Raw genomic sequence first — 12,886 nt, 5'->3', positions numbered from 1 at the left:
TCCGTATGTGCTATGACAGTAGTCCTCTCTCCAGCATTATTAATGCTTCCAAGCAAACAGTCATTAACTCAACCGGTCCCTTGATAACACTCGAAACAAACACGTACATGGTATACATTCAAACCCGCTGTCGGTGCTGAAGGAAGTCTTCCTTCATCTGCACCTCTCGGGAGGTTGACAAGTCCCTGAAGATATTCTATTCTTATTAGAAACAAGCCAACACCTTGGCTGCTGTCCACACCCTGAAAATTAACTCATTCTTCCATTAACTCATTCTTCCATGAAAATTAACTCGCTCTTCCACTTCAGTGCCCCATTTTTACTGTGTTAGTGCCTGCAAAGTAAGACACACTGCTAAAGGAAATACACAGTCCACTGCGACTGTTCTCTCCTTATTTCTGGTGTATTACATCATTCTCCATCCATCACCTCCCTTCTGGGTTATCATGTTGCTTGCCTGCATTAACTCACCTCACAACTCCTCGTGCTGTTTTAAAAGCACAGCTAAACAGACACCAGAGATTTACTAATGTGCTAGATCACAGCGCTACCTACCAGATTCTGGTTTATTGCTTTCAAGAATATAAGATTTTATTCTCTTAGCTTCTTAAAACACAGATACATATTTTGATCATAAATATCTCAAAAGACGACACAGGGCCTTCGCCTAGCCGTATTTACGGTACCGCTAAGTCTCTAGAAGCATTATTTGACCGTGACAGTCTGTGATTTTGACGGCATGTACCACACGCTATTCTGAGGCAGGTCTTTATAGTCAGTTTGCTAACTAAGAAGGAGGTATTTCCGTGGTTAGGGGAAAAGATGGCAATTCCAGAGACCTGTGAGAATCTCTGCTCTAACCTAAGTCCCTCTGTACCACGAACAAGTCAGGCTGTTTATGCCTCAGTTTCCGCATCAGCAAAATGGGCACAGCAGCACTGCCTGACTTCACATCAGCGTCTGAGGATGAAAACTGTGGCAGGGCACTGAGGGGCCTGCTACTTGGAAAGCCGGAGTAGTGGCTCAGGTGCTGGTGGCTAGGGGCAACCGGAGGGAGTTAAGGACGCACACCTGTCTGGCCAGCTGAACGGACGGGGCAGGGCCTGGCTCAGACATAAATCGCAGGCCAAAACCCAGACAGAGGGCAGCCCGAGGCCAAGGAGGAAGGAGCTCGGCCCTGAATGTCTGACAAGGAAAAGGCCTGGATGCGCGAGCAGCTCGTGGCGCGGGTGAGAGACGAAACGCCTGTGGCGTGGTTCGGAGGACGTTTCAGCCACGAGGCGTAGATTTGTGTTATAGCCGAGGGGCCTGTGCTTTGGTTGTTGGAGGACTGGGTGAGGCTATAAGGGGATAAAGGAGGCCTCATAGGGGCCCCAAGCGTGGGCAGTGCGAGAAGCCCCGGAGAGTGGGCAGTGACCGTGAAACCAAAAAAGGTGCAGCAGAGGGAGCGTGCCTCCCAGACCGCCAGAAAGGACAGTGCAGGGACGGCATTGATCCAAAGCGTCTGTAAGGGCGCAGCAGAGGGGGAGGTGTCAACCCCGAGCGCCAAGGCCAAGGCGCAGTATTGGGGGAGGGCTGACGCCGAGCACCCAGAAGGCAGAACAAGGCCGTGGAGAACCTGAGCGCCGGAGAGGCTCGGGGTGAGCGAGAAGGCCCAGAGAGAGAGGGGCAGCGACCGTTTGAGCACCGTGAGGTGCCGTGTGAGGCGGGACTCCAGAGAGCCCGAGTGAGACGGGACTGTGAAGGGACAGAGCGTCAACAGGACGCGGAGCGGGGCAGGGCTGTAGAGCGCCCAGGTGCCGAGGAGACCGAGGTGGGTCCGGCGCGTAGCAGGAAACCGTAGCCAAGGAGCCCCCCTACAATAAATACATAACATCGAAGACGTGGCGGGCGAGATGCTGAGAGTGCTTGGAAAACATTTGACACGGTACGGAGGGCACCCTAAGGTCCCGTCCTGCTACAAATACATTCAGGAATGAGACCAGCACTCTCACCATGGTATAAGGGACCATACCCTCGACAGATAAACGTCAAAGAGCAGAGAAAATCTTTATTTTGAGGGGGCTTTTATTCCCCCCTGCCACACACAAATCCTTCAACTTAAAATACAGGCTTTCATTTCTGTTTGATACCTAATACAAGAGAAAAGATAAAACATCTGACGACCAAACCCCCAAGGCATTTTGTCACCTGCCTGTAGCGTCACTAAACAACTGAGACTGGGCACCAAAACTGATGTTCAGCGTTATATCCTTTCTTCCAGCTGTATTCAGATAGAGGCAAGTTGGAATAAGGCATCTCAAAATTGCATCGTATAAAGTTACAAGTGACTTAGGCAAAGTATGGGCTTTTTCTTCCCTGCCTAGAGACATGTTAGCTGTTGCCCACTTTGAAATTAGACAATTTTGCTTTTCCGAGAAGAGAGTTTTAAGATGCCAATATCAGAATTTCATGATTTCTCCTTGTTTGTATCTAGTTCACGTCCAGGATTGATGTGTGTGAGTGTGTCAAGCATATGGAAGAGACAGGAATACAAGAAAACTAGAAAGACAAAGTAGTACAGTGCAGCCTACTTGTATTTAAGCTAAATATAAGCAGGCAGGCAACTCTTCCCTGCTGCACTTGTCTACTTTGTTCTTGTGAACAGGCAGCATATTGGAGTTTACAAACGCTGAATGATACATCTTCCCCTAGGCTAAAGTGAAGGATCCCTCTTGTGGGTTTGAGCTCTTTTTAGAGATGAATGACTATTGACTCCCCCTTTACTTTGGTTTGAGAAAGCAGCCAAATATCCTACTTAAGGACCAACTTCAATACACTCCAAAGTGACTGCCCAGATGATATAAATGGGTAATGCTTAGTTTTTAGCCATACCCCCTTGCAATGTAACACTATGATCTCTTAATTCAAATACTGTAAGACTGAAAGTCATACCAGTATGAGACTCGTCTTTGCTGGTACGAGTGTTTCAACTGACTTCAGTGGGACTACTTGTCTGACTGAAAGCTAAAAGAGTTTGCTATTGTAGCACGCTAAGCAGAGTTGAGAAGGGCTCTTGTTTTCAAAGTCTAGGACAGTTGCAGGAGATGCCCAAGTCACAAAACAAGCATTAATGGATTACGCAAGTCACTTCATCTTGTTGCCTATATTTTCCAGCCTGCATAGTGCTATTTCTCTTCCCTTACAATGTTCTAATCCTTAATTCACTTCTATTGAAGAAATACTTTCAAACTCCCTTTAAGAAAATGCTTCTTTAAAAAAAAAAAAGCCACAAAAGTAAGGACGCAAATGTAAACCAGTGGAGCAATTCAGTTGCTTAAGCAGCCAAATATAGCTCAAGCCACCTGCGTTTTCATCACCCCAAAGGAGTTCACAGTATAGCATCTACAGAAAAACAAACTGATTTTACTTTGCAAAGAAGATGAGACGAAGCCAACGCTGGAGTTATACCCACAACCAGATAACAGACCTTCCTACCCAGTGACATTCTTCTTAGTTTCTTCCACCCACCTCCAGTAGTTAGTCTTCTGGAACGTCCTTCCTTACTCCCAAATCCAGTTTTCAACGAGTTCAGGAGCAGATGCAGTTCTTTCATTATAAAAACTTAGTTTGCTTCCCAAACCAGAATAAGCCTTTTATACCTGTTATTACCTGCTCTGAGCCTTTCCAGACAAAGTGGGATATACATCTGAATAATAGTAATTACTGCATCCGCACAGAGAGGGTTGCTTCTGCAAGTACACTAATGTCGTTCAAATGCCATGCTCTCTAGTCTAGACAAGCTCTTGGTGCTTGGACTACTTTGGGGTCCCATTGTACCGGGTCAGGTAGCTCATTTGTCTCTGTAAGTATATGCTTCAGTTTATATACCAAGAAATATTTACAAACACCAGCAATGTACTGCTTTTATTTTTCCTCCTGTGAAGAGAGCTTGAGATAAGCTGTTGATGGAACATGTTGTCTTTATTTAGCGCTTTGTTTCCCCAAGGCTCTGTGTGCTGAAATACAAGATTCAACTCTTAGTAGGGTTTTTTAAATGCTAAGCTGTCGAACATCATTTAAAAAACAGAAGATGCTCTATCACTGCCATTCATTTTAGCTGCATGTCATTTTAAGAACTTAATTTATGCCTGTCATTTAAGACAGACAAGCACTGGCAATCTAAGTAAAAGCATCTTGGAGTGAATGTCTTAAGGCAAGAAAAAAAGCGTTCAAATTGATCCCAGTGAAAGGAGAGCAGCAAACCTATATACATGACAGTAGCTTAGTCATTCTGTACCACCACTCTTCCATCCATGACTGGTAAAAAGGAGTCTGTGCCTACATTCGGGCTCTCCTATCTTTCCTGCTTACATGGATATAAAGCAGGGGTGGGTAATTATTTTGGCTGGAAGGTCACTTAATAAGTTTTGGTGAGCTGTCGAGGGCCTCATGTAAAATATCTCAGAAGCTATCATTTTAACAAAGTATATATTAAAAACCAAACATCTACTGTAACATATTTTGATTTCATTTCAAAGAAATAATTTTTGCCCTGATTTATGTTGAGTAGTGTACACAGAGGTGATTGCATGACAGCTCAAAATAAAGTCTTAGTCTTGTATAGTGTGTGTGTAGGGGTGTGCATGGAGGGTGGCTGCTGACATGCTAGGGCCTAGGAGCTGACTGGGAAGGGAGGGGTGGGGCAGGAGGCACATGCAGCACAGCTTGCCTGGCCAGTGTCATGCAAGTGTAGTCTTTGCCCCCACACCCCACCAATCCAGCCCATGGCTGCCCCACGGCATTCTGCCCTGCCTGCTCTCACCAGGGGCAACCTATGCTGTACTCCCATCCATGCCTACAAACACCATCCCAGCCCTGGCCCCGGCCCCAGCCAGTATGAACAGCTTCATGGCACAGCTGCTTTCCATCCACTTGGCTGATGCAAGAGGCTGCTCATCATGCCAGGTGGACAGATTGAATGGAAGGAGGCCTGGAGCTGGAGCCCTGCGCACTGGGGCAGGAGCCTTCCGGCTGCAGCTTCCTCCCTGGCCTAGCTGGGCACGTGGTGCCCAGTGTGCACTCCTATGGCTGTCATCATTTCTCCACACTACCCGCTGCCCACAGTTGTGCTGCAGGAAGAGGAAGAAGAGGAACAGCTGGAGGTGGGAGGAGCTGAGTAATACCTGGGGAGCTGCAGCAGTAGCAGCCCTGCCAGGAAGCTGTGCATGCTGGCTGGGGCCTGGGCAGTGCTCAGTGGGCACAGGGCACTGCCCTCAGGGGCTATGGGATGCTGCAGGTGGGAGCAGGCAGGGCTCAGCCCCTATGGGAATGCCACAGGGGCAGCCACGGGCCAGATACAATTAATTCGCAGGTTAAGATCAAGCCCATGGGCTGTATTTTTCCCACCCTTGATATCGGTGACCAGCCCACAAGAACAAGACAGTGGAAAGGTCATGATATGTACTTTTCCCCCAACTAGGTCTTTCTTTTTAGGAGATGAAAGTTTTGAAAAAAATTCAAAAGGACAACAATCTGTGTTAAAGCATTTATTAAAATTGTTCAGATTAAATAAAAAAAAAGAAAGATGTGCATGCATGCTTGCTACTAACATTGCCAAATGCAGGGCACTAAACCGGCAGACATTTCTGGCTAAGCAGAGTCTGTTGAAGTCCTGAACAAAAAATGTTGACTGTACTGGCAGAAGAAGCTATTGCTAAGAGAAAGTTTGCTTAGTTTCAGTTTATTGAACAAGTTCAGTTCAATGACTAGTTCATTCAGAGTTGAGAAATCAATTGGGAGTTGAAAATGCAGGAAAGCATGTTTTCCTTTTTTAATCCATGAATAAAAACCAAGATGTGGGATGAAGAGATCTATTAGTACTAACATGTTGAAGGACACAGGGACCAGAAACAATCACTTCAATTCATTAATAGATAATACTTCCTTGTGCACTAAACATTTTAAACACAGGCCATATTTTGGTAATTTTACATAAGTAAATCTACCACGTGTGCTGAACACTTTCTTGCCTCCCCTCAATTAATTTTTTATAAATACTATTTTGTGCTTAGAGTCAAATACCAATTATCCACCTAATCCGGCCGGACACAAGTCAAAATAAGGGATGTCATTCACTGTCTTCTATTACTTAGATGCTACTTCTTAATGGAATAAGAACCACTTGAATATATATGTTAAGCTATATAATTGCTACCGAGGTGCCACTGCTGCCATCCCCTCCAGGTTTACAAAGTGTAGCAGCAAACTGTACCAAGGAAGGCTCATTTTGCAAGATTTTTCTTCTATGTCTTCATTCTTCTTTTTTCATATGGCATCAGATATCAAGTTCCAAATCTATAAGCCACTGTCTGGTATTATTGCTCAACGTATGGATTCCACCTACCCCATCTGGGCATTTGTAAAGACTGCAGCTTTTGATTAAATCTTGTGCTGCTTCTTGGACGCTGCATTCAGACAGGGGGCTGTCCAAGAGGTTCATCTTTGTGAAGTGTTTTAAAATATCCATATCCAGATCACAGTCTGTTCAACTTGACCCAGGCTTCTCTGTCAAGGTTTTGCCCAATGGGGGACTCATCTGGTGTTGGTATAAAATGCTGTAGGAATAGGCCTGACTTTTCTCAGCAGTCAGCCCACTCTGTTGCTGCCCCGGTATCTTCCTTTATCCATCATCAGCCTACATCTGCATCTCTTCTCCCCTGTTCCAACAATCGCTGCTCCTTCTAGTTCAGTGGTTCTTTACTTTTTTTGTACCAAGACTCATTTGTAAACTTTGATGGCTAGTCCTGACCCAGTAAATAGTTTAAATAGAAAAAGGCCCCCTGGCCCTGCCAGTGCCCCTCATTCCCAAACCACAGCCTCACTCCTGACCTGCTGCCTCAGGACCCTATCCCATGGTGTGTGAGGCAGGAGGGGTGGGGAAAGTCATCCCCCCACCCTCTCTCTGATTTGTGCACCCACAGTGGGCATGGGGCTGCAGCCTGGTTGGACCAGCACCGGCAGAAGCTGTGTCCGTGACCCAGCAGGCAGGACTTGGCACAGGAGGGCAGAGTGGGGCAGTGAGACGCATTGCTGCCACTGCTGCCAGAACCCCTGCACCAGCCATGCCATCAGCAGCATGAAGAGTAATGGATTGGGGGAGGGGGGAAGCTGCACTGCCCTTACTTTCTCCTGCTGCCAACCACTTGTGTGCCAGGCCGCAGCTCTACCCTGCCTCCATGGCCCAGCTGCTGCTGCTGCTCCCCAGGCCACAGCTCTACCCTGGAGAGGAGGTGGGGTGGCAGGCAGTGTCACCTGTGCCTCCCTGACTTGTAATCTATGCCCCACCCCAACAGACTTACCTGCAAGGAGCTGCGCTCCATGCTGCCTAGCTGCCACATGCATGTGTGCACGCGCATATGCACATGGCACCCACTGCCCGATTGCCCTCCTCCTGCTCCCCTCAGCCCCAACCAGCCCCTTGCAGGCTGGAACTCTGCCAGCCTGCAAGGGGAAATGCAGTTTCCCCACACTGTTCTCCTTTAAAGGATAATCCATTTTTAAAGTTTGATAGATTTTTTTTAAGGTTTGTTTGTGACCCTTTCATATATTCTTACGACTCACTTTTAGGTCGTAACTCACAGGTCGAGAATTGCTGTTCTAGTGCATTATCTGTGAATTGCTGCTGCCTGACACCCTGAAGACCCCCCACAATAAATACTCCATATAAGACTCGGCCAGAGCAAGCACCAGGCCATTTCTTTTATATTTTTTCCTATTCACATGAGGAGTCTTTTGGCTTCCAAGGCTACACTCTTCAGAATTTATGCTCCTAGGAGAGCCAAGGTTTCACAACGGGGGTGCCAGGCCAAAGCTAGGTCTGAAGGAATACAGCCCTATCATACCACCTAAATATTGATGCAACCAAAATTCAGCAACTTTTTAAAATATTTGCAGCAGTTTACAGGTCCAAAAGGGAACCTCGCTTCCTCCTCTACCACAAAGAGCTATATAGTTTAACTGTATCTTTAGAGGTCCATAAGTATACCAGGTTTTTTATAGCATCTGAACAGCCATTTGAAGGTTTAAAGGTACTCAAGTCTAATCAATTCCTATCTGCTTTGAAACTATTTCCCCCCAAATAGAGCTAGTCAGTGGGTGCTGTTACACTTCAACATTGTTCTAATTACATCAAAACAAGTCAGAGCACTTGAAGATGGAGTGAGATTCCAACAAGATAGGTGTCTGAATATACTGTGCGTGAACTGGAACACATAAAATATGAATTTATCATCTGGGACGTTAAATTCGCACTAACGTTACATTGCAGGTTAAGAGTTCAATCCTACTTCATTGCAGTCAATGGAGTTTTTCCTTTTGATTGAAAAACAGGAACAGGATCAAAGCCTGGTTTGGCTCTCAGAACTTCAGGTTAGATTTAGAATAATCCTTTGTTTTCAAAAGCAGTCTTGTTGACTAGGACAAGAAATATTAGGCTACATCTTAAACCTTGGCTGTTCAACTTCTTAGTGGCTGGGGGCCACACCAGCAGGGGCCATGTTCTCCCCCTCACTCCTCCAGCTGCAAGCTCTCCTAACACTGTATGGGTGGAAGGGTCTCCTCTCCCTCCACTGCTACACTAGGAAGGTGGCAGCTCCTTCCCCATCCCTGGCTGCGGGATCCCCTGGCACTGCAGGTTGTGCTGGTCCCTGCCACCCTACTCTATCTCAGCCTCTGGAGCAGGGGCACGAGGTGAAAGCCAGAAGGGAAGGGGAGCATGGAGTCCCTGACTGCAGCAGCAGCTGGAACAATGAGGATAGTGGCAGTCAAGGGGTGGGGGAGCTACAAATTAATCACTTACCAGACACATGTGGCCATGTCCTAAATTATTTGTTGTCCCCATTTAGGGGATGGTCAGGATTTTAAAAACTGAAGGGAAAAACAACCAAACCTCATCATAAAGTGAAATCTTCCTAAGGATGAGTTTACTGTGGGGAGAATTCAGCAGCAACTAGTGCCAGCTTATTTACTGTGCTAAGTCGGCACGAGTCCAACACTTTTGCATGTTATACCCTTTACTTTCAGCCCCTGACCATCAACACTTCTTAGGTGCTCCTCAAAAGTATATGCTGGCTCGCACTGCTCACTGAAGCAAGTCATGACCCTCAAGAATCTTTGCAATGGCTCACAGGATACTTTTGGCAGAAAAGGATCTTGTTAAAGTGGCTAAGAAAATTTGCTTTAGCAGAATGCTTTAGACAGGGCCTGAAGCCATATGAATACTGATAACTCTTTAACGAGTTAGAAAGAGGACTGGACTATGACCAAACCCCACACTCTTTCCTCACTGATTTTATTGGCAATTTCAAGGATTCATGTGCTAGGTCCCCCTCGCTTCATTTTTTCACTTCCTCAACTACGTTACTCCATCAGAAGTTACTCACCACAAGAACCAGGGGCTTTGGAGCATGCTGGAATGCTGCTGGGCACATTAGGGAATGACCAAATGATGCAAATTAAATCACATAAGTCTGAAGGTAAATATTATATCCCTATGTCAACATACTTGCAAGATGAAGCACAATCATATAAGCAGGGACCTGGATTGGGAGCTGAAGCCAGACTGGACTTTTGGCTCTGACAGCGCTTTGTTCACAGATCTTAGCTAAATCAAGTCACTGCTACACAACTGTTTCCCTTCCTACTGCTTTTTCCATCTCACACATTTGGATTCTAAGCTTTACACAGGAGCATGGACTATCCTACTACATGTTCACACAACGCTAACTTAGAAAGACTCCAATTACAGTTGGGGTATGTAGGCATGACCGCAATACTAGGGAACAAAACTGTGCTCAGATACTGCAGGGAAGTGAGGTGCGCTATACAAGGTGTGCTGGAATACTGCAGTGCTTGCTTCCAGGTCCTTGACCTGTGCTTGCCAAACTGCCAGCTCCTTTTCTCACAGGATTTCCCCCCAAGCCCCAGTGGAACTCAACCCAGCAACATTTGACTAGGAGTTGAACTTCTGAACCCTCTAAATAGGAGTGGGTTTCAACTCAGGTAAAACAGCTTTGGCTAGATGTAGTGTTGGTCCCAGGGTCTAGTTTTTTTTATATGTAAAGCACATATAGTCAGAAACAGCACAGAAACAAAATAAATCTACAGAATAGGGAGGTTGACAAAGAAGGTGAACCCAGCAAACTCATCTCCTTTCTGCTAAATCCTCTCCAGCAGAATAGCTTGCAGAACATTCACTTTTAGGATGAAGCTGTGAGCACTTTTAGGTTGAAAGCCTGCACAGCACTTGTGAACGATTTCAACTCACTCCAGGTCCACTGGCACAGAGTGGTGTTTCAATTTAGCCACTCCTACACCAGGGTGATATAAAGTGTTGGGGGGCTAGACTGCACAGGCTGACAGCAGCTCAGCGAGCTAATCCTTTCCTTTGGTGACTCTCAGGCTCCAGAACCTAAGGAGTTAAAAAAAAGAGACCAGACTTGCAGCCCTTCTGTTACAGGTTACAAAGGCAACTGCAGATTGAGCTGGATATAAAGAGTTGCCAGACTACCTTTCCGAAACGGTAAGTAAGAGGTATGACATGCTCCCATGTGTCTCAATGTAATAGTAATTGTCCATGCTGCCACTGAAATTTCACTTCACTGATCACAGCATATAAGACAGACATATTATGGGTCTACAGGCCATTTACCGCATGTGGTGCACATAGGAAAAGGTTAGGTGTACTACATGCACACCACTTTCCCATAGCCAGATCTCTATAACTAGCTTATTGTGGTGCAAGAGGTAGGACCATTCTCATCTATTCTGATTGACTGTTTTACCAGCTGCTGCTGTCTATTTTGATTGACCATTACTGATGTTCTGATTGACCAATCCTGGTTTTGGCCAAGAAATTAAATCACACCAGCAGAGGCTACTGACAATATGAGCCCAACCAGAAGAGCTTTTACTGATGTACCGCTTGGTACCTTGTTTTGGGATGGGCGTATCTTTAACACCACGGGATCCAGGGTCAAACCAGACACCATGATCAACACTATTAAGTTGCTATGAGTGAAACTCTGATTCTGTAAACATTCAAAGTACAACTCCCCATGGTTGCTGACCCTAAGACAAACAGGCTTCAAGCAATACCTCTGCAGCAAGTGAAACGGTATCAACAAAGACTACTGTAATGGCAGTTGAATTTAGGCCACCGAATGGGAAAAACATCTAAGAAAGAGATGGGAAGGTACCTATTAACTGCCCTTCTACAGGCTGCAGAGATAGGGAAAGGCAGCCTCTCTGCAGGCTTACCAGCTAGTAAGTGAATTCAGTAAGGAACAGTTGCAGTACTAAGATGTTTATTCAATGCCATATGGGGATTCAGGGTACTAACACAATAGAAGAGATTCACTTCCACTGGTGTAGGGGAGGTACGCCTCCTCTGGGTACTAGTATTTGCTACAATGCAGAGGGAGAATGTGTCTACCCTGGAAGGACAAGTAACATTTCCACCTCAACTAAGGAGAAAAAATAGTTTCATGCTATTGCTGGGGCTCCTTGGGAGTTTTGCTTGCTGTTGGGAATACACTAGTATGACTCAGTCAAAAAAACAAAAAAATCCTCTCTCCAACAAACAGGAGGACCTATTCCAGTTTTGTCTGGTTAAATGCAAATCACTTTGATAGAGGAGACTGCAGAACTCTTAACCACCTCCCACTATCACATATGCAGTATCTTTATAAGCCAGGCCCTGATGCCAGAAATAAAGGGAATCCAGGTTATCCATCCCACTTTACACTACACCCTCCTGGACCTACTACAGTATGGTTTTCTTCCTCTTACAGAAAAGGGTGATAATATACACCACTCACAGGAGAGGTGTTTTTGCCAGTGATTGAGTTCATGGAAAGGTGGAGAAACACTGGATTATGTTGCAATAGGATACAGAAGCATTTGAAGTGGCCTCCAGTTCTTGGAGATGGTCAGGTCCTCTATTAATAGATTTGTCAGAAATGTAGATTCCTGCCAAGATTGACATCTAGTACAGGAACTTTTGTTAACCCAGTGCTAAGTTGAATGGCATTAAGAATTAAGCCTGCTTTTTACACACCCTGGAGATTTACCATCCACGTAAGCTACACTTGCTGTCCTCATCAACATGCCCGCTACCCAATGCAAGTAGGTGCTCACCTCAGCCTATCTTGTATACTTTGCTGATAAAAGTACAGGCACTGTGAACCAGTGGTGTTCATGAGGGGGACAAAACAACTGTGACAGGTACTGAGACGAGTTACTCGCATTTTTTAACGAGCCATCATGATGATGCTTGTTCTTTATAGTGACTAACCCAGTTTAAAAACAGCCATATCTTATTGCCAGTCAACAGGGTAATCTAGTTACCCCAGTAGAGCAGCAGTTTGACACATGAAGAAAAAATTTCCCTTGCATACATATAGGCCTGAGTCACACCACTGTTGCATACACATGTGAGCAAGCACATACCCAAACTTCTTCCACCAGCCTTGGGATACTCAACAGAACCTTAAGAAATTCTGCTTGGATGACACTGCCTAACAAGCAGGATACAACTCCAGTTTAGAGTTGCCCTAATTTTCACTGACATACTTGTGAACTACTCGATCAAAAGAGACTCCTTAATGATCTGGAATCTCCCCCCCCAAATTTGAGAGAATTTAACGCTTCTCTCACCAGTGACCACTTAACAGGAACAATCTACTGACATGAGCTATTGAATGCTTCCCAGATAGGATTAGCTAGTTCAGAATAAAGCTGCAGTAAGTCCTGTTTAACAAGAGGCACACTGAAGCCCATTCCACATTCAGGCCTCACGAGCCACTGTTTCATGTTGACTAATAAAGCATGCACACAAGAAGCACTC

At 45.6% G+C, this 12,886-nt stretch overlaps 1 protein-coding gene across 4 annotated transcripts in view; it reads right to left on the bottom strand.

Annotated features, from left to right (window-relative positions):
• SPNS3 (SPNS lysolipid transporter 3, sphingosine-1-phosphate (putative)) overlaps positions 1–12,886 on the bottom strand; it is a 69,665-nt gene that overhangs the window by 55,618 nt on the left and 1,161 nt on the right. The window lies entirely within an intron of this gene.

This window comes from Crocodylus siamensis, chromosome 13 (assembly GCF_052110815.1).
Source record: "Crocodylus siamensis isolate JL-2025a chromosome 13, ASM5211081v1, whole genome shotgun sequence".
Lineage (NCBI taxonomy): Eukaryota > Metazoa > Chordata > Crocodylia > Crocodylidae > Crocodylus > Crocodylus siamensis.
This window is presented reverse-complemented; position numbering and strand designations above follow the sequence as displayed.